Below are 23342 nucleotides of genomic sequence, written 5' to 3'. Positions count from 1 at the left end.
GGAGACACAAAGATTGAGGCGTGAGAGAGATAAGGAGAGAGAGAGAGGGAGATAGTGAGAGGATTAGAGGGCAGAGAGAGAGAGAGAGAGAGAGAGAGAGAGAGAGAGGAGGTAGGAGAGGGAAGGAGAGGAGGGAGGTAGGAGAGAAAGGGAGAGAGAGGAAGGATGAGAGACAAGACCTGAGAGAGAGGAGGAGAGAGGGAGGGATAGAGAGATGGATTTGGAGGTGGGGAGAGGGAAGGAAGAATAACTATATATAGAGTGAGAAGTGGAGAGAGAGAGGGAGTGACAAGGGAGATATGGAGAGAGAGAGTGTGTGTGTTTAGGGGTGAGATAAAGATACTAAGAAGTAGAGATGGAGAGAAGGGGGATATAAGGAGAGAGGAGAGAGGGAGGGATATAGTAACATAGTTGGAGAGAGAGAGAGAGTGAGGAATGGGAGAAGAGAGAGTATTGGAGGGAAAAGAGAGAGAGAGAGAGAGAGAGTGATGGGGAAGAGAGAGAGAGAGAGAGAGAGAGGGAGATAAGAGAGAAAGGGAGAGAGAGGAAGGACAAGAGACATGACTTGAGAGAGAGGAGGAGAGTTATGGGGGAAGATAGAGGATTGGAGAGAGAGAGAGATGGGGGAAGAGAGAGGGAGGTAGGAGAGAAAGGGAGAGAGAGGAGGGATGAGAGAGAGGAGGAGAGATAGAGGGAGAGAGGGAGGGAGAGAGGAGGAGAGAGGGAGGGATAGAGAGATGGAGTTGGAGGGGGAGAGAGGGAGGGAAGAAGAAGTACATAGAGAGTGAGAAGTGGAGAGAGAGAGGAAGTGACACGGGAGAGATAGAGAGAGAGAGTGTATGTTTGGAGGTGAGATAAAGAGACAAAGAAGGAAATATGGAGATAATAGGGGAGACAAGGAGAGAGAGAGGGATATAGTAACAAAGTTGGAGAGAGAGAGAGAGAGAGAGAGAGAGAGAGAGGGAGTGGAGAGAGGGAGAGAGGATGTGAGGGAGTGGAGAGAGGGAGGTAAATATAGATGGAGTTGGAGGGGAAGAGAGAGGGAGGTAAGAAGAAATAAATGGAGAGAGAAAGGTGGAGAGAGAGAGAGGGAGTGATAAGGAAGATGGAGAGAGAGGGAGAGAGGACAACAAGAGGGAATAGAGATAGAAGTTGGGGAGAGGGAGAGAAGGGAAAGAGAGAGACCGAGAGAGAGGGAGAGGAGGAGGGATGGATAGATATATAGATTGGAGAAAGAGAGTGTGTGTTTTGGGGGTAATATAAAGAGACAGAGAGATAGAGATATAGATGGGAGGTGGAGAGAGGGAAGAAGAGAGAGATGGAGAGAGGGAGGGAGGAACAAAGAGATTGATAGATATGGAGTGAGAGAGCATATGTGTTTGGGGGGGTGAGATAGAGAGAAAAATAAGGAGAGGTGGAGGGAGATATAGATATAGATAGAGGGGGGAGAGAGGGAAGAATATTTTTTTACACTAGATGCATTGATTTCAGTGTAGATGGTGATTTCTAATCCTATTTGATTGCTTGCACTAGAGGCATTGATTTTAATGTAGATGTTGAATTCTAATGATATTTGATTTCTTTCATTAGATGCATTAATTTCAACGTAAATGATTTCTATTCCTATTTGATTGCTTATAATAAATGCATTGATTTCAGTGTAGATGGTGATTTATAATCCTATTTGATTGCTTGCACTAGATGCATTGATTTCAATGTAGATGTTGATTTCTAATAATATTTGATTGCTTGCACTAAATGAATTGATTTCAATGCAGATGATTTCTAATCCTATTTCATTACTTTCACTATATGCATTGATTTTAGTGTAGATGTTGGTTTCTAATCCTATTTTCTTACTTGCACTAGATGCATTGATTTGAGTATAGATGTTGATTTCCAATCCCATTTTCCAATATTATTTGATTATTTGCATTAGATGCATTGATTTTAGCATAGATGTTGATTTCTAATTTAATGTAATTGGATGTATGATGGTACATTAATTTTAAAGTGATTGGATTAACATTGTGCATTGATTTCAATGTAAGCACAAAATATTATTGACAATGTACATTGATTTTTGTGTTATAGTAATTCAACATATTAATATTGGAGAGCAAGAGAAACAACTTATGATGTTTACTACAACAAATCGATATAAAGATTTAAATGGTTTATGATTTTAACTGTTATTTTCATATAATCGATATGAAAAGATGACAAAAGTAACAAGGGCGATAATAAGAATAGTAGAAGAAAATAGTTTGAGATTAATAACAATCAAGACTATTTGTAATTGACTACATTCTTATTATTCACATTTTCTATGATTCAACATTATTACATTGTCACTTTGCATTCAAAAATTTTATTTCATCATTTTTCACAATTAAATTTATTAACAATATTTTTCATCTCAACAAATTAAGGTAACTAAGCAAATTTAAAATTAAAATGACCAGATTAATCTGAGACATATTTAGCATATTTGAAATATTAATATTAGATGTATTTACATATTATTGATAAAATTAATTATATCTTCGATAGATTTTCCTTTGCCGCACACGAATGAAACCATCATAGATCCATCTTAACTCTGAATCTATCAAGTGCCAAGAGGGATCAAATCTCTTGAGGTGCAAACCTTTCCTCAAGTTTCTCAGTCAAAAAGAAGGTTTTCACCTCGAGAGATTTGATTCCTCTTGACGCTTGATACATCCAGAGTTAAAATGGATATAGGCTCGTTACACGAAAAAACATTGCACTAAATATTATAGGTTAAACTTTTACTTGCTCATCCATTATGTATTTGACCTTTTAATTCACATTAGTGGCACACATTTCAATATATTTTAAATGAAAGTTTCAATAGAAATATTTTAATTATAGTATGTTTTAGATATTTTATTAGGAAATGCATTTTTGTATTCAAATTTTTTCAATGCATAAATATATGAAAATTTGTGGAGTTGGGATTGTGCAATTTTACATTTTTAATGGGAAATTCTAATAAATATGTGAGATTTCCAAAATTAATATATATAAGGGTTAACATTTATAATTATTTTGTTTTAATAATATTACTTTATTCAAATTTTCATTTTTTAAAATATTTACTAATCACACATTTACAGGTTTTATCTTTTAATATAAATAAGATTTTAATTTATAATTTTTTTTAACAAATTAATAATAATTTTTTTTTTATAAAGTTTTTTTTGCTATCTTATTCATATGGTTTTCCATTTTTACTTTGTTAGAAGATTTATTTTCTTTGCCCTTTAATATTTATGTTATGAGACCAAGCTTTTGCATGCCATTTACATATTCTTTTTCCAGTATTTTTGGATGTGGTTAGTCCTTTTTTACTTTTGTCGTAAAACCAATTTTAAGTGCCCTTTCATGCTCATGTTAAGAAACCAAGTTTTGCATGCCCTTTACACATGTGTTTTCTAGGATTTCTAAGATATCAACCTATGCATCTATGTACATTTTAGATAATAACATAATCTAGTGTTTTCCTTAGGCCATGGCTACTATGTTATTAATCTCGGGAATCCCCATTGAGGAGAATTCAATATGTTCATTATGTTCACGAGAGACTTTATGAAATCACTCCATCAATGAGCTAACAATAGATTTAGCCAAATAATATTATAGTGACGGACTATGTCTCCATTTCTAACCCAGCTACTCTCGAGAATCCCCATTGAGGAGAATTCAATGTGTTCATTATGTTCATGAGAGACTTTATGAAATCACTCCATCAATGAACTAACAATAGATTTAGCCAAATAATATTATAGTGAAGGACTATGTCTCCATTTCTAACCCAACTACTCTGCTAGGGAGATTGAGGAATATTGTTGTATGTTACAAACCCCATAGTATGGATATTTCTTATTATTTCAAGTTAATTATTATGAGCATGTTAGAAATATGTTAGGGTAATTCACGAAAACTAATAAAATTAATAGAATATCATAATCATGAGAATTATGTTTGCACATTATTCATGGAAACTTTGTGTTATGAACATAGTGGAAATAATGCTCACATAGCTAAAAAACGAGAATACTAATACTTCATATAGTTGACACTAAGTGGTTTGAACCAACTGGTGAGTTAGTTGGATCAATGCACTTAATGACATAAACAATTGTTGTAGGGTATGAGGGAGGGTGCCTCACCCATAGTTAGATAGATACTCAAGATACTGTCGTGAGATAGTTGGAGTTGGCCACTAAATAATCTGAACCATTGTTGTTTGGATGCATATAAGAAGCAAACCCCTCCCACCCTTAGATAGAGCATGTAGATGGGCCATGTTGTTCTTTTAGATCCTTGTAGTGGCTCTAATTTTCATAGCATTCTTTCCATAGCCTTATTTTTAGTGGAATCCAGGGCATACCTTTTATGACTATCATAGAACATGGTCATATTGAAAACTATAAGAACATGCTATGAGTATGATGCCTAAAGAGCTTTTTCTTCTTTTATGGATTCTTTAATTGCTAAAGAGTTTTTTCTTTAATTGGTTATTCCCCTTAGCACTTGCTTCTCTAAGATAATGTCACCCTCATCTCGTACTCTAAGATAATGTCCCCCTCATCTCGTACTATTCTTGCATTGATAAAAATCATAATTCTTCGGCTAGTCAACATCCAACCTTATTCTAGTTAGTGTTAAATACTCTATCCACCTGAAGGGCCCATAATTGGCTTCTTTTACTTCTTATTTTCCTTATTCTTCATTCCACTTCACTTTCCTATGACCCCATATTAGTCCATTCTAATGCTTATATGTGGTATTTAGACATAAAATGTTTTCCATTGCATTTCATTAGTATTTTACATGAATTTATGATTAAAAATTGGAAAAATACCATATTTTTATTTATATTTGAGTTAATATGAAAGTGTTAAAAATGTTGTTGTACAAATAGTAATGTTTCCATAGAATGTTTCTTTGTCACAATTGTTATTACTCATTTGCTAAAAATCCAGTTTTGTAACTCTTGTGTTGCAACTCCTGTTGTAAATATGGTGTCACAATTCTTTGCTGCAACTTTAGTGTTGGAACTCTGGTGCCACAACTCTAAAGATATAACTTGCAGCCACAACTCTGATGCCACAATTTGTTGTTGCAACTTTTAGAACTACAAGTAGACATTGAAACCATAATCCATTAGAGATTTCTCTTGCACTATGGTGTTGCAACTCACTTTTATAAATGTTGTGCTGCAACTCTTGCAACCATGGGTCAACACCAGAACCATGAGCCTACGAAACATTTAGCTGATTGGAAACTCAAGCTGACACTCTTAAACAAATTTTGTTTCATTATTTCAAATTAGGTCAAATTAAGACATGATTAATTAGGTTGTTAATAATTATTTTGGAATTATATAAGAGTTGTTTATTTTTTTCTAAGTATTACCAAACCACATAAGAAACTTGTGGAGACATGTTTATTGTTTGCTAATTGTTAGCATACCACATGAGAAAGTTGTTGATCTCATTTATTGGTTGTTATACTTGGAAAATATAATTCCTATTTGTCTCAGTTGTGATTCTTTCTATGTAAAGGAGTATGTTCCTATTCCTTAGGAGATGTTTAGATCTATATTTTTCCTAAATTGATGTTTGGTTGAGATATTCTCTCAACCAAGTGATTGTGTGTCCAAGATAATCTACTTATCTTGAGACTACACTACATATATTTATATGTAACATTATTTGATTAATTTAATGCAGTGATCAATATTTTAAATTAGTATCAAAGCTCGTTTGTGCCTCGGCCTTGGCTCCTCTTGGGCCGAGGGAAATAACAGTATATGTATTTATTTTGGGTGTATTTCCTTTATATTTATCCATCAGATTGTTAAGTGTCTGTGTTGCTGCGATATTACCAACTCAAGGTTGATAGGGAAGAGATTTTCTGTGTAACGATGAGTTCCAAATTGTTCTTTGTTGAAGATTTGAGACAATGCGAGTGTGAATTTGGATATCTGTTTGAGATCTTTTGGTGTTGTTGAAAAGCCAACACTTGTTAGAGATTTTTGACTAGGTGAATGAGCCTAGTCTTGGTGAACTCGAGTAGATATCTTCGTTGGAGTTGACCTGTGGATAGTGAGTTATAGAGTGAATAAATTCTCTGTAAGCATCCATTGTGTTGTTTGTCGAATCTCGGTGGCACTTGACAGCTCATAAGAAAATATCCATTCATGGTCCATGAGCGAGCTGTCATTGAGAAGATATGTGTAGCACGCCAATGATAGATGTGTGTTGCGTATATAAGTTTAATGTGTACAAGGAAAGGACTAAGAAAGCCCCACACGCCTCACCCTCTCCTATTATTTTATATGTACAAGAAATCTGCAGGAGCACACTTATAGATTGAATCGATCAAGAGACTGTGGTGGTTGCTAGAGGTCAATCATTAATGGGAAAGGGAGGAGACAATTGTTAAGTGTGAAGCCAAATTTCAGTGATGTCAATACCTTCTTTTTGGGAAAAACCTTTCACCACCAGCCTTGCTTTATACCTCTCCTTCTTTTCGCCACCTTCATGCTTAATCCTATACACCCAATTGTTTTGTAGAGCCTTTCTACCTTTTGGGAGGTTTATCAACTCCCAAGTTTTATTTTCCTGCAAAGAGTTCATTTCTTCTTCCATTGCTTTCTTCCATTCTTTACTGTGCTTGACTTTACAAGCTTCTTGAAAACAGTTAGGTTCGCCTTCATCAGTCAACAAAATATAGTTTGAAGGAGGATACCTTTGTGAAGGCGTATGAGGCCTAGAAGATCTGTGAACCAACTATGGTGGTGCATTATCAGGTTGAATCTCCTGTAAAGGTTCTTGCAAGATGCCTTCTTCTTGTTTTTCATTATTTTCCACTTGTTGTTCTTCATGCTCCTGAATTTGCTGTTCATTTTCTTGTATTGGTGGTATGTTTTCCTGTTGCTCTTCAAACCTGTCAATAACCTTTTGACCTCCAACTCACCTATAATCCTCTTGAACATTTCTGACTCGTTAAATATAACATCCCTGCTTCTAATAATTTTATGATTGACTGGATCCCATAGATGATAACCAAAATCTTCATCCACATATCCCAAAAAAATGCACTTCATAGATTTATCATCTAGCTTAGTTCTATTTTCTTTGGGAATATGTACAAATGCTTCACATCCAAAGATTTTCAAGTGAGAATAATTCAAATTCTTACAAGTCCAAACTTTTTTAGGGATACTACCATCCAAGGCTGTAGTTGGAGATCTATTTATGATGTAGCAAGCGGTCTTGACTTCTTCAACCCAAAAATTCTTCTCTAAACTAGAATTGGACAACATACTTTGTACCTTTTCCATAATGGTGCGATTCATCCTTTTTGTGACACCATTCTGTTGAGGAGTACTAGACACAACCTTCTCATGCTTTATGCCAAACCTGTTACAATATTCATTAATTACATTTGAGCAATATTCTCCACCATTATCTGTTCTTAAACACTTCAACAATTTATTAGTCTCTCTTTCAACAGCAACATGGAATTTTTGAAATAGTCCAAACACTTCACTTTTATTTTTCATAGGATATGCCCAAACCTTTCTGGATGCATCATCTATAAATTTTACAAAATATGATGCTCCTCCTAATGATTTGATGTTAACAGGCCCAAACAAATCTGAGTGTACCAATTCTAACACATTTTTCTTTCTGTCATGGCCACCTCTAAGGAATGAAACCCTTCTTTGTCTACCATATATACAATGCTCACAAAGATCAAGATTGTAGGATTTCAAACCTGGCAATAAATTTTTGTCAACAAGGATTTTTAAGCCCTTCTTGCTCATGTGACCCAAATGCTTATGCCACAAATCTGCTGAATTTCCTTCTTTTGTGATAGCAGCCAAATCTAATTTTCATATTAGTGTCTTCAATGTGTATAATGTTCCTGTCTTGGGTCCTTTGGCCACGACCAATAAACCTTTGCTAATTTTCCTGCCTCCTTTTCCAAAGCTTGTCGAATAGCCTTCATCATCTAGTCATCCCAAAGAGATTAAACTCATGCGCATTTTTGGTACATGCCTGGCATGTTTCAACAATATATCTTGTCCATCTTTCATCTTGATCTGGACATCTCCCACTCCAACAATACTGCAAAAATGATTATTCCCCAAATGCACTCTACCATAATCACCAGGATTATATGAAACAAAACTATCTTTGTATGGGGTTACATGGTGAGATGCCCCAGAGTCAAGGATCCAATCAAAGCTAATGCTAGATGTATATACACATGCATCCTCTACTGAAACAGTAAACAACACATCACCATTTGTGGCTATAGCAGTAGTATCACCTTCATTTGTGCTAGATGACTTGTGATTTGTACTAGACTATCTCTGATCCTTTTGTCCTTTCTTCTAGAATCGACATTCTTTCTTCATGTGCTCAAGTTTGCCACAATGAAAGTAGATGATTCTACCTCTCCTTGATTTTTATCGGCATCTCGATCTTGATCACCCTTGCCAGCCTCAATCCATTCTCCTACCATGATCAACTAGAGCTAGAGCTTCTCCTCCCTGGTTTTCCGCAATTGACTTGCGCCGCAACTCCTCATTCATTAAACTGCTGCTGACATCATCAAACTTCAGGGTCCCTGTAGTTGCTGAAGTGCTCATAGCTACAATTAAATTTTCCCAGCTGTTTGGCATAGAACACATTAGCAAAATGGCTCTAATTTCATCATCTAAAATGATTTTAACAGAGGAAAGTTGATTAGTAATAATATTAAATGCATTCAAGTGCTCAGCAACTAAAGCACCCTCTTTCATCTTGAGATTATAAAGCTTCTTCATCAAGAACACTTTGTTTGATGCCGTGTTCTTCTCATATAGATCATGGAGCTTCTTCCATAATCCTTCTGCCGTCTTTTCTCCAGACACATTGAAATAAACATTCTTTGCTAAATATTGGCGGATTGTTGCAATCACCTTTCTATCTAGCTTATTCCACTATTCATTTGTCATCGATAAGGGTTTCTTTTTTGTGCCCTTAATCGGAAAATACTGATCCTTTAAAATCAGTATATCCTCCATCTGTGATTTCCATAGGGCAAAATTAGCCCCGCTCAACTTCTCCATATCTGTAACTGTTGTCTCCATTTTCAATAAAATTCACGCCCCAAAACACAAAAACTCCACTTAAAAATAAAACTTTAATTATTACTCTTTAAAATTTAGTAATAATGACCTTCCTCCTTTTAAAATACTCTTTTCAAAATTCTTGCTCCTTTTTAAAATATACTTTTCAAAATTCCAACATATAATTATATATGTTTCATAATAAATATAAAAACATATATAATGTTTTAACCTTTTCACATTTCACAAATACATATGTTGGTTTGAGAAAAAACTTCATGTATGCATGCAAACTTGATGTGAAAAAAAACTTACGAACACCATGTTTCAACTCCAAACTCCACGGATCTCCACGTTTCAAACTCCAGCAACACGTTTCAACATAGATCCATGACCTTGTTTTTCTTACAGCAACTGTCTTTTAGTTCCAGCGTTCCTCAGCTATTTCCTCGACAGATCCTTCAACAACTCTAGAGGTAACAGCCAACGTTTTAACGAACGTTGCTAGAGCAAGGCAATGGCACTAAGCAGCTTGCATAGTGGATATTCGGCCCTAGCTCTGATACCACTTGTTGGAGTCACGATTTCCGTTACACCAAAACCCGCAGGTGTTAGTAAATAGACACATCGCTAGATTTAAGAACATGCCATGAAACACACGGGAGCATTGGATCAACATCGCCATTAATGGGGAGCGCAACAAGAATTCATGCCCAACTGACATGACTGCAAAAGAAATAGTTATTCGAAAAAGTTGAAGAAATGTACAAAAAGCTAATAAATATGGAGAGCCTCTTCCCTTCGAAGGTCATGAACAATATTTTCACCCAACTGGTGCTCCTTTGCACACTGTCGAGCACCATCGACATCTGGGTGCTCAATGAGGTGGAGGAAGAGATGCGATCAAAGCTCATCTACATGTGTGGGGAAGCCGGGGGGCTCTTGGAGAGCTACTACTGGTCATTCTCAGCCAGTTCTTAGACATTGTGGAGCACCTTGTGTCGTTTCCTTATTACAACAATTATAAGAAACTCACTCGGCTTGAGTTCAACATGATGATCGACAATAGGGTCCCACTACTCGAGCACCTCGAATTTGTGGGATCAAGTCCACTGTTGCTGATGTCCCTCATGCTCAACATCGTGCTCGCCATGGAGCACATTCCCTCCACATGGTTCCATAACTATGATATGGACACCATCGCTAACGCAGATTCAAGATGAAGACACTAAGTATGATTTTAGAAGAAGTTGGTATTGTGTAAAATTTGATGAAGCATTGATCCCTTTTATCCATGAAGTTTTTTCTCATCATTATGTCTGACATTTCCTTTCCTTTATGAAGAATAATCTTCTTAGAAATTTCAATTGTTGTGTATTTTATGGTGAGTTGTGGTGTTAGGTTTAAAGACAACCCGTGCATGGCGGTGGATCAGGTTTGAAGTTTACACACCATAAACGATGAATAGTAGGAGGATATGACTCTGATTTTCATCATATTTCAAAAATGTTTAATAATTTGCTGTTCCATTGTGGCTACAACACAACCTAATGATGATGAAAACAAAAACCATTTTTGATGGTGCGAGGGTTATCAACGTTTTAGGTATCAGTCAGAGCCAAAGTCAAGAATTAGAATCATAATTCATGTAATTTTGTTTTGATTCCATTGCCATCATGCACACATCCTCATGATGATGGTATGAGGGTTATTTCACCATTTTCAATTTATCTCGAGTTTGGAAAGATAAATGCGTTGGGCCTCATCAACTCAATGTAGAAATGAAATTTATTAAAATGGTTAAATTGAGTGTTTAGAAACTCCAAAGAAGAATAAATATCGATGTTTATAAATGTTTTAGAATGAGAAGTATTTACATTGAGCTTAGCTAATTCAATGGAGTGGTTATGTTATAATTGATAGGCTAACCAATCACCCAAGGGAATTCAAGACAATAATTAAACTAGTAAAATAAAAAGGAGACCAAATACACTTTGTGGTGGATAATAAGTTTGAAGTGTAGAGAATATTGGTTTTGTACAAATATTTGGGATGATGGACAACGAGTTGAAAGTTTTTGTCACTTTGTGGAATAGACTCAAGATGATGGTGTATTATGTGTCAAATACCTTTATTAGTAACAAAGTCTAGTATGTTTCATTGTGGTCTTTGTAAAGTATGTATCTGGTAACTCCAAGAGTTGGAGTGTGTAATGTAAACCTCATGAAGCATGTGTACACCTATGAATTTAGTGGTAATCTTAAAACCACTTTGTAATTGAATATTTGTGGTCAACCAAAAACCACTTTGCAGTGTAGGTTTGTGGTAAGCTAGAAACCACGTGTGAGAGTGAAGTGGAAAGGTATTCCTATATGCATGGTTTAAGGTTAGCCGAGAAAACCCTCGGCATAGTTTAGGATGAGGCAAGAAAACCTTGGGAATGGTTACGGGCAATTCAAGAAAACCCATGATGACAATGATGGAGGGGTATATGCAGGTATAGGTATAGGCATGTAGATAATGGTTAACTGAACCATGTACACGAAGTAAATCCTAGTAGATTGGCTATTGCAACAGTTCATACCCATGCATTCCTATAGATGGTTGTTCCTTTATCTGGATGTCAGCATATATATTTTTATCATGTTTGTAAACACCAGGACTACAACTAGAATTTGCAAATTGAGATTGAGACAAGTAGTCATTAAGAAGGTGACCTAGAAAATATAATTCCTACTTGTCTCAATTGTGATTCTTTCTATGTAAAGGAGTCTATTCCTATTCCTTATGAGTTGTTTAGATCTAGATGTTTCCTAGATTAGTGTGTGGTTGAGATATTCTTTCAACCAAGTGATTGTGTGTCCAAGATAGTCTACCTATCTTGAGACAACACTACATGTCTTTATATGTAACATTATTTGATTAATTGAATGAAGTGGTCTGTATTTTAAATGTTTTTTTTTTTTAAAACAAATATGTATAAAAATATTTTATCTTTCATTTCATTGGGAGGGCTCTTAAGGAAGTGTTTGAATCATAAGGAAATAAATTAGCTATTAAGTTTTTATTTTAATTGTAGTTATAATTTCCATAGTTATGAAATCTTTATTTCATTTAATTATCTTAATCAATTAAATTAATTTATGTTGTCAATGTAACAAAAATGTTGATAAATATCAACACTCTATTCTTTGGAGGTAAGAAACACTCCAATATATTAGAGTGTTATATAATTTAGGTAGCTCTCTTTTCTAATTGTGTAATTCAACTCATTAGTTATTTATTCACATATAATTATTTTATTTACTTATGTAATTAATTTTTGGCTATGTGATTTTATATATTTATGTAATTAATTATTCATGCGTGGTTATGTTTATGTATTTACCAATTTATTTACTAAGTTAATTATTCGTTTGACATGCTTGCATTTTCTATTGGTTTTCATTCATTTATGTTGTTAAATAAATGTGGTCAATGCAATGATTATGTTTTTTGGTCTCAATAAAAACAGGGAACATCTTGACAAGAACTAGTATTTTCTTTCATATCTTTCTGTGTGATTTATTTCTTGCTTATGTGGTTTGTTCTACCTGTGTTCAGGATTACAATGATATACTTTCTAAGCCCATTGAATAGAAAATTTCTATTTCAATTCGAAAAGTGTGTTTCTTTTATTTCTATCATGTATGTTTCTTTCTATAAAATGGTTGAAAATTGCACAAGATTCCCATCCTTTTTTTCAAATGTGTTTTCTTTACTGCAAGCATTTTTACTTCATTACAAGTTTGTTTAATTTCCTACAAGTGTGTTTAATTTCCTTTAAGTATTTTTAATTTATTTCAAGTAACTTTAGTCACTTTTCTTTTGAATTTGTATAACCTTTCCAAGCCTGTGAATTCTCTATACTCCATCTCCAAAAGAAATCATTTTTACTACAACCATAAAAAAACTCTTCGAAGTAGAGAGTGTACCATGCATATATATTTCATGGTAACTCACAAGTTCTATATGGACCTCAGGGTGATAATTAAATGCACAGTCTTTTGGTTATCTCCCTAAGAAAATATAAAGGTAATTAAAAGGCACATCACCACTTTCTTCGCTCTCTCCTAGATTAATCTAATAATCCAAGAACATTAAGTGGGATACATCACACATCACAAGAATATATATTGATCTTTATACGTTAGAATAGTTAAATAAATTCCATGGGCGATTCACTAGGGGAGTAATACCATACCACGTGCATTCATATTATATTGAGTATATATTAGGGGGTAATGGGGTTTTATATTGACAGATATGAAAAAAGGATCTCAAAGTTAATGAAAAAATATAAAGGGGTATAAAAAATGCTAATGAAAAATTATATACCTACAATATCTAGTGAAAGCAGGCATTTTTAAAATTGGGAAGGTGTATTGGGTTTATATTGGTAGGGGTTTAAATAACGTGATATATAGAGCCATTTTCCAATATGTAGTCAAATTAGGGGTATTGTTTAGTATGCCACAAACCCATGTGATATTTCATATATTCATTGAGGGAAGCCCCTGTGAAAAATTCAAGGCATAAGCCAAGGCCTGACTGCATTTATTCACCTCACAGACAATTTCATCGTGATAATCCCTTCAAGGGTGTAAGTCAATCCATCCATCTATTTTTGGTAAGACATCATGCATGATAATTTTGTTAGCTATTATACATTCCTAATTCCATTAAAATTTACCTAATCCATTGTTTCATCAATATCTACTACAAAGAAGGGAATAACTATGATTTAGAGGTATAGCATAATTTTATTCAATATCTCTAGTACTCTTGAAAATATCTATAAATTTGACTCAGTTCATCCCCCTTCTCTTATCCCCCATAGCCTGAAGACTTCCCATTGAATTAAAATAGGCCCTAAGAGTGCATGTTAAGTTCAAACCCTATAAAATTAAAGTGGATGCAAATAGAATTATAATACAAAACAAATACAATGAACAATGAAGAAAAGCAATAAAAATATAAATCTTCTTCTTCATTTTCATTGAACAAGTAATACATTCATATATACGATTTAGAATTCTATAAATTGTTACAAATCACTAATAATCTAAGGCTAATTTTAACTAATTGACTGTGACTAACTCTTCCTAACCCTAAATTAGGAAGAATATTCAAAATGGCGCTATTTTATTCTGAATACTAAAAAAATGTTGAAAGTGCTACGACAATTTGTTAGTAGCTTCATATTACAATGAATAATTATATTCAAGGTTCCCCATTAATACCTTATGAGGTGATTCCAAGTTTGGGTCTTATGTAATACAAAATTCATAGTGTTAGTTCTTAGGCGAATATATCAAGTAGTTGATCCACTCTTTTAACTTTATCTCAATTTCTCCTTTTGCCACATGATCCCTTATCAAGTGATATTTTATATAAATATGTTTAGATATATATTGTAGAATATTATCACAATAAATAATTGTAACACCATGTTGCTTTTGTTTTATATGTTAATATTATTTTCAATCAAATTGCTTCACATATTGCTTAAATGTTGTTGCGATATATTTTACCTCTATAAAGGTTAACGAAAAAATTGATCGTTTATTTGAAAACTAATATTACACCTGATCCTAGGTTGAAAACATAAACTAAAATATTTTTTCTATCATCAAGAAATCCATCCCAATATCTATCTATATAACCAACCAGATGAAAACAATTTGTCAAAATATATGAAATGCCAAAACTATTTGTTCCATAGATACTTCAAATATATTTTTACTAATCCAAAGTGAATATTACTTGGATTTTCCATCAATATAGAAACCAAAATTACTTCTTGAATAATGTTAGGTCTACTGGAAGTAATATACCTGATACTTCTAACCAAAATCCTACACGATTTAGCATACACCATTTTATCTGTATCTTCTATACATAAAATTCTTGTATACATGGGGTATTCATGGGTTTATTATTTTTCCATTTTCCATTGTGAAGAATATATATAACATACTTTTATTGTGAACTAAATATACGAGCTTTCATTTTCCTCACTTGTGTTCTAGGCAAATAATGCATCAAACCGAACTCAATCATTTCAAATTTAGTTATCATAGCATGTTTGGGATCTTCCACTAACAAAGTATTTGAGGATGTATATATCAAATCATATACATTTAAGTAAACAATAAGTGATCATTAGCATTTGACTTGACATATAATGTGACTTGTTTTTCACTTCTATTAAATCCCTTCTTTTTAGAAAATAATTATCAATTCTTCTATGCCATTCTCTTGGAGCTTATTTAAACTCATAAAAAACCTTTTTCAATTTGTATATTTTTTTGTTCATTTCTTTCAATATCCTTGGGGATGTTGAACATAGACATATTCTTTAAATACACCAACTAATAAACCAACCAATTACATTGTTTCATTAATGCCAAAACAATTCTTATCATGTCCAGTATTACAATATGAAACTATGCTTCATTGTATCATATACTTGGTTGTTAGGAAAATCTCATAGCAATGAACCTTTCTTTATGCTTGTATTGTAACCCATTTTATCCTAACAAATTCCTTTTCAAGAGGAGGATCCACAATTTCCCAAATTTCATACTTTTTCACTGTTGCAATATCTTCATCCATTGTTTTTCACGTGGCTTCCAAAGTAATTTTCCTTTGCTTAAATTCGAGATTGAGGAAAAATTGGTGTATCGATACATGTCATTTAAGAATATTACCTTTCTTAGAAGAGGACTTGGAATTGAAATAGAACTTTGACATTGGATAATATTTTGGAGAGGATTTAGTCTAGTAAACATTTTAACTACTAGTTGGATACATATAAATAAAACAGTCATCTTCTTGTACAATAATTATAGGATTTTCTTGTTGCACATCTTGATTCCACTATCATTGTTTTGTTTTCTTTTATCATCATGAAACACATCATGACTATTCAACAATTTTTTTTAATTTTATAATCCTGTCTCCTCCCAATAGATAATAAAATGAATTTCAACATTTATCTTTTATATTTTTCCTTTTTTCAATGGTAACATGATCCTAAGAAACAATCAAAGATTCTCAAATGAATAACATCAAGTTTTCTTTGCTCCAAATCTGATATGGATTCATATTTTGCACACATATTCTTGAACATATATTGGGAAAAGAAATATACTAGACACATATTCTTGAATATATATTAAGAAAAGAAATAAAGACTACTATAGTTTCGACCGAAAAATGTTTAAAAGATATTTACCTTTGAACATGTTCCTAGCCACCTCAATAACTATCCTATTCTTGTATTCGACCACTATTCTATTTGAGAGTAAAACCAACTGTCAATTGGCTTTTGATGCCATTCCTTTTGTGATAATTATCAAACTCATTAGAATTAAATTCTACCCCTCTATATGTGCATAATGCATTTAGTTCTCAACAATAACTTTAAATTGTTTAAAAATAACAAAGGAATTAGATTTTTTCTTTAAATAAATATGCCAATGTTCTTCTACAAAATCATCCACAAAAATAATAAAATATTTAATTTTACTAAGAGACAAGGTTTTCATGGGACCACCGCATATATCTGCATGTACTATCTCCAATAATTTATTCTCTCCAATATTTTCCCATTAGAAATAAGTCTCTATAGTGCTTACCAAGAATGCATCCTTCACAAACTTGATCAATAGAACCAATAAGAGCCATGTCTTTGAAAATTTTCTTATCATGTAATAATTTTAAGCCTCTTATATTTATATTTCCATATGTCATGTGTCTTAGCTAGAAGTCATCATCAAAACGAACGTTTAATGCTCTATTTCCTTCATAAGAAATATTGAAAGTGAAGATTTTATTTTACATCATAGTAATTTTAGCTATAATATAATTATGATTTTGTTTATCATAAATGATGCATTCATTGTTGTTAGAAAAAAATATCCCTTTTCAATAAATTGTCTCACACAATAAATTATGGGTTAAACTAGGAACATATAAATCATCATTAATGTGTTTCCAAGGGTATGAATTTTTCTTTGCTTGTTTTTACTACAATTGTTACTTTACTTTTAACTTCCAATAACTTTTCATATCCCAAGATTACTTAATTTTTTGTAGATTCATTTATCTTCACAAAATTATCTTTATTTCCACTCATATAATTGTTGCAACCACTATCCAAAACAAATACCTCATAAATTTTATTCATTGGATCACAATCTAAGAGTAAATTGACCACCTCTTTTTTTCCATTAGAAAACTCAACTATTTAAATTTTCTTTTCCCAACAATTAAGTTCATAATGACCAAATATTTTACAATAAAATCATTTGACTTGGTGTTTTCTATATTTTACCTCTAACATTAATATTATTGTTTTTCCTTTCTTATTTGTAGTAAAATTTCTTCCTACACATCCACCTCCTCCTCTATATGAATGTACCCATCCTCTTCAACGAGTTGATGGAGGGGTTGCAGGTGTTAGAGACAATCTCCCTAATCTGCCAGCAAGTTCTTCTATGTCTTGATCAACTTCCCTTTCTGGTCCCTCTTTAGTATCAGTCATTAACTGATAGTTTCATTGTCCCTCCAATTCCAAATTGGCAAAACAGTGGCTTTATCTGTATCGGCAGTAATTCTCAAAGAATTATGCCAACACAATATCGGAGGTCTTATAAGAAGGGTTATACCCCCAACACTATCGGCGATTGCTTTGCAAATGGAGGCCTTACATAATATAATCTACTGGGCAGTAATTTTAAAGAATTACTTTAACACACACACAGTTGCGCTTTTATATTTCCCCTCTTCCTTATATCAGCGCTTGCTATCCCTTTGGTATATCGGCGGATTATATGGAGCAATGCTCGATATGCTACGGACCCGATGTCCTTATTCTACTGTCTCTATATTGAATTCGGGTCCGATATGTATCGCGATCGCTAAAGCAAAGCTTGCGGACCCGATATTTTATATGCAGTCTTTAATAACTTCGCTGGGTCCAGTTATCGGCGATCGCCACAATTGACAGCCCTTCCACCTCCGAATTGACGGACCCGATGACCCCTTTCTGAGCCGTTCTATAGGAATTTCGGGTCCAGCCTTTTCGGCGATTTCCATCGGCGGTTGTTAACACAATGGACCTTACGGACCCGCCGAAACCATTTAACTGTGATATATTATATTTCGGCTCCAGATTTCGGAGCTCGCCAACTTAACTGTGCCGAGGGTTCCTTTCGGACCCGAAAGGATTATAAACCAAACTCTATAACAAATCGGCTCCGGGATATCGGAGTTTTCGCAATGTTAAGGCCTCTCCTTCCGACGCAATATTTGGTTCAGACCCGATGGGTTATGAACCAATATGAATAGTAGTTGACGTCCGCTACAGTGCCGCTTAATGTATGAATCTTTAAAGTAAACTGAAATATATGCGAAACTTATAAAATGTAATTAAGGGCCTGCGGACACATAAATGAAAAGGAAAATGACCAAATGCCAGTTTACACAACAGGTGTATCAAGTGGAAACAGTAAACAATTTCACACTGTCAATACACAAAGTGATAAATTATGCATACATATTACCAGAACCCATTGGATTAAGAACACCAAGAGAAAAGTTTCAATAATAATGCTTGGCACTCGCTCCTCTCTTCTCTCTTCCTTGAGAGCTTCGCTGCCTCTTTATTTATAACTAAGGATAGGCCTTCTCGGTCCTTATCCGATACAAAGAAAAGCATGCTTTACAGAATGATTTAAAGCTTGAAAAGCTTTGTTACAGCTGAGCATAAATAGCATGTTTTATTGCTAGATTCTATTCTATCTTTTAACTAAAAAAAACATAGAAATTGCAGGCTAAAGGACCCCACTCCCTTGCCTGTAGATTTTTTTTGGATTTTTTGAATAATTTGGAAGATTTTCCCCTCTGAGTCACATGCTCCTGCATCAGACTCCTGAGGACAAAATTCTTCATGGGCTCCTGTCCATGAGCTCATCTACAGATTTGCCCAATTTCTGTAGAATGTCTTCTGTAACCCAAGTAGCTTCAGCGATCGGCTATCCCTTCCATTTCACCAGATACTGGAAATACTCTCATGCCCTTGTCTTCTTATACACTTTCTTATCCAGAATTCTTTCTGGCTGTAAATCCTTGGCTGTGGGTAACTGTTTTACCCAGTCAATCTCCAGAGTCTTTTTATCCTATGTTGTATCATCTGCAGCTTCATTCTCATATTTGTATAAGTCTGCAACATTAAAAATTGGTGATATTCCCACACCATTTGGTAATTCAATTTCATAAGAATTTGCAGAGAATTTCCTCAGCACCCTGCATGGTCCAATTTTCTTGGATTTTAATTTATTATACGTTCGTTTTGGAAATCTCTCCTTTCTAAGGTGCGCTAAAACTAAGTCTCCAACTTCAAAGTTCACTTCTCTTCTCCTCATGTCTGCTCTAGTTTTATATTGAATGTTGTTGTCTTGTAGCTGTTGTTTCACCTGTTCATGTATCGTCTGCATTCTTGAAGCAAAGTCTTCACCTTCTGCACTTCTCATTTCTTCTTTTCCCAAATTCCTTAATTCAGATATTCCCCTTGGGTGCATTCCATAAACAATATGGAATGGGCTCTATCTTGTGCTCCTGTTGGGTGAATCATTATATGGATATTCAACTTGTGGTAACACTTGATCCCATTGCTTTGGATGTTCTGCAGTAAAGCTCCTTAAAATATTGTCTAAACTTCTATTTACAACTTCAGTCTGTCCATCAGTTTGTGGATGATAGGCAGAACTGAAATTTAATTTAGTTCCCAGCTTCTTCCATAGTGTTCTCCAAAAATGTCCAACGAATTTTGAATCCCTGTCTGAAACAATGCTTTTGGGCAATCCATGTAATCTTACAATTTCTTTAAAAAACAAGTTAGCAATGTGAGAAGCATCACTAGTTTTATAACATGGAATAAAGTGTGCCATTTTTGAAAATCTGTCCACTACCACAAAAATTGAATCATAGCCTCTTTGAGTCTTTGGCAATCCTAGCACAAAATCCGTACTTACCATATTCCAAGGCCTATCTGGAATTGGCAATGGAATATACAACCGTGTATTCTGGCTCCTTCCTTTTTCATACTGGCAGACTTTACAATTTCTTACATACTTCTCTACTTGAGATTTCATTTTCAGCCAGAAGTAAAATCTGTTGAGCTGTTCAAAGGTTTTCTCTCTACCAAAATGTCCTGCAAGTCCTCCACTATGCTTCTCTTTGATTAAATTCTCTCTCATTGAACAGTTGGGTATGCACAGTTGATTTTTTTAAAATAACAGTCCCTCTTGTATAAAATAATCCAGCCACTTGCTCCTGTCTGCCAAAACAGGATTCTTACAAGCCTCAAATGCCTCTTTAAAATCTGAATCGGTCTCATATAATTCTTTAAGAAAATCAAAACCCAACACTTGGATTTGACTTTATTGCAGCAATACACTTCTCCTACTTAAGGCATCTGCGACTTTGTTTGATTGTCCAGTTATATGCTTCAACACAAAATGAAAGCCTTGAAGATACTCTACCCATTTAGCATGTCTCTGGCTGAGTTTTGGCTCCTGCATTATAAACTGCAATGCATGGTTATCTGAATAAAGGATAAATTCCTTCAACATTAAATAATGCCTCCACTTCTTTAGTGCGTGCACAACTGCATAAAACTACTTATCATAAGAAGAATACTTCCTTCTGGCATCATTTAGCTTTTCACTGAAATAAGCTATTGGTCTATCTTCTTGGCTTAAAACCCCTCCAATTGCTTCTGCGCTGGCATCACACTTAACTTGAAAAGTCTTGTTAAAATCAGGAAGAACCAAAACAGGCTTTTCAGTTATTTTCCTCTTTAATAGCTGAAAATTTCTCTCAGCTTCAACAGTCCACTTAAATGGCTGTTTATCCTTCTTTATGGTCTCAATAATAGGTGCATTAATCTTACTAAAATTCTTAATGAATTTTCTGTAAAAACTAGCAAGACCATGAAAACTCCTTACCTCAAAAATACTCTTGGGTAAAGGCCACTCCACAATTGCTTTGATCTTTTCTGGATCCATCTTTAATCCTTCAGCTAAGATAACAAATCCCAAGTACACCAGCTCCTGTTTCATGAATAAACATTTCTTCATATTCAACAATAATTTTTCTTGTTGTAGCTTCTGTAAGACATAATGTAAATGCCTCAAGTGCTCCTCCTTGGACCTGCTATAGACTAATATATCGTCCATATATACTATTACAAATTTACCAATGAATTCTTTAAGAACTTCATTCATAAGCCTCATGAATGTACTTGGTGCATTGGACAACCCAAAAGGCATCACTCTCCACTCATATAATCCTTCATTGGTCTTAAAAGCGGTTTTCCATTCATCCCCTTCTCTTATCCTTATCTGATGATAGCCACTTTTAAGATCTAACTTTGAAAAATATTTTGCGCCAGACAAGCAATCCATTAAATCTTTAATTCTGGGTAACGGAAATCTATACCTGATTGTAATCTTTTGATGGCTCTTGAATCTGTACACATTCTCCATCCTCCATCTTTCTTCGGGCTCAACACTGTTAGCACTGCACAAGGACTCAGGCTTTCTTTGATCAACCCCTTGTCAAGCAATTCTTGCACCTGTTTCTTAACTTCTTCATTTTCTGCAGGAGTCATTCTATATGCTGCTTTGTTAGGTAAGCTTGCTCCAGGAATCAAATCTATATGATGACTGATTTTTTGAATTGGCGGTAATTCATTAGGCAAATCATCAACAATAATATCACAATAATTCTCCAACATTTCTTGAATTTCAATGGGCAATTCAGAAATTTTAGTAGAAGTCAATATTACCTTGGGCTTGCAAATTACAACAAAGTTTACCTCATTTTCTTCAATCTGCTTCAATTATTCCTTCCCTCCAAGCAACAGAGTTTTTGGACTAGTCTTCTGCCTCGGCGCCTCTTCTTCTTGCAAAGGCAACAATGTATGATTAAAACCATCCTTTCCAAACTTGTAGGTGTTTCTCTTCCGATCATGTATGGCTCCTCTGTCATATTTCCAAGGTCTTCCAGGAAATATGTGGCACACGTCCATTGGCATCACATCACAAACAATTTTATCTTTGTACTTGCCCACTTGAAATTCCACTTCACACTGTTCACTTACCAATAGTTGATGTCCCTTTTGTAACCATGACACCTTATAAGGTGTTGGATGTTTTATTGTCTTCATCTTCAATTTCTCCACTACTTCCGTAGAGACCAAATTATCAGTGCTGCCACTATCAATGATCATCTGGCAACATTTTCCTTGGACTTTGCACACTGTCCAGAATAAAGTTTTCCTTTGTGGCGTTCAGCAGCCACCTCCTTCATTGGCTTAAGTAAGACTTTATTAACCACCAGAGATTCTCCTCTTTCTAGTGTATTTTCTTCTTCTGTTACCGCTGTCGCTGGTGCTTCTTCTTCAGCTGGAGCAACAATTGCATTCCTCTGCTTTATGTCTGCATTCTCTGGGCACTCAAAAGCTCTATGTCCCAGCTTGTTACATCTGTAACATCTTAATTCTCTGCCTCTTCCTCTGCCTCCTCTTCCTCTGGAAAAACTCCCTCTGCCTCTTGCATCACCTTCTCTGGGTGCATGCTGGGTTGAGCTACTGCTAGCTCCATCTCTAGGTGCTGTAGATCTTCCTCTACCACCTTGACTTCCTTTTCCTCTGAAAGTCCCTCTCCCTTTGGCAGACTACTTCCTCATGCGTTTTTCCTCAGCTTTCAGCGCTATCTGATAAGCTTCCTCTACTGTTTTAGGAGACAACAAACTTATCTCATCCTGAATGTCCATCCTGAAGCCATTCATATATCTAGCCACCTTCTCATCTGTGTCTTGAGCTTCTCCAGCTCTTATGCTTACTTTATAAAACTCTTCTGTATATTCTTTTACTGTTAAAGCTCTCTGTCTAAGATTTTGCATTTGTCTAAACAATGTTTGCTGATAATTACTTGGCAAGAACTTACCTCTTAACTTTGCTACCATTCGGCTCCAGTTCTTGATTGGCTGCTTACCAAGTCTCTTCCTTTCCGCCTGTACACCATCCCACCAGAGTGCTGCATGGCCTTTTAACTTGGTGACAACAAACTTT

The sequence above is a fragment of the Pinus tabuliformis genome, chromosome 7 (genome assembly GCF_031772625.1).
Source record: "Pinus tabuliformis cultivar Carrire ecotype Pingquan chromosome 7, CPIR1, whole genome shotgun sequence".
NCBI classification, from domain to species: Eukaryota; Viridiplantae; Streptophyta; class Pinopsida; order Pinales; family Pinaceae; genus Pinus; species Pinus tabuliformis.
The sequence above is the reverse complement of the archived record's forward strand: the minus strand, read 5'-3'. Positions refer to the sequence as shown.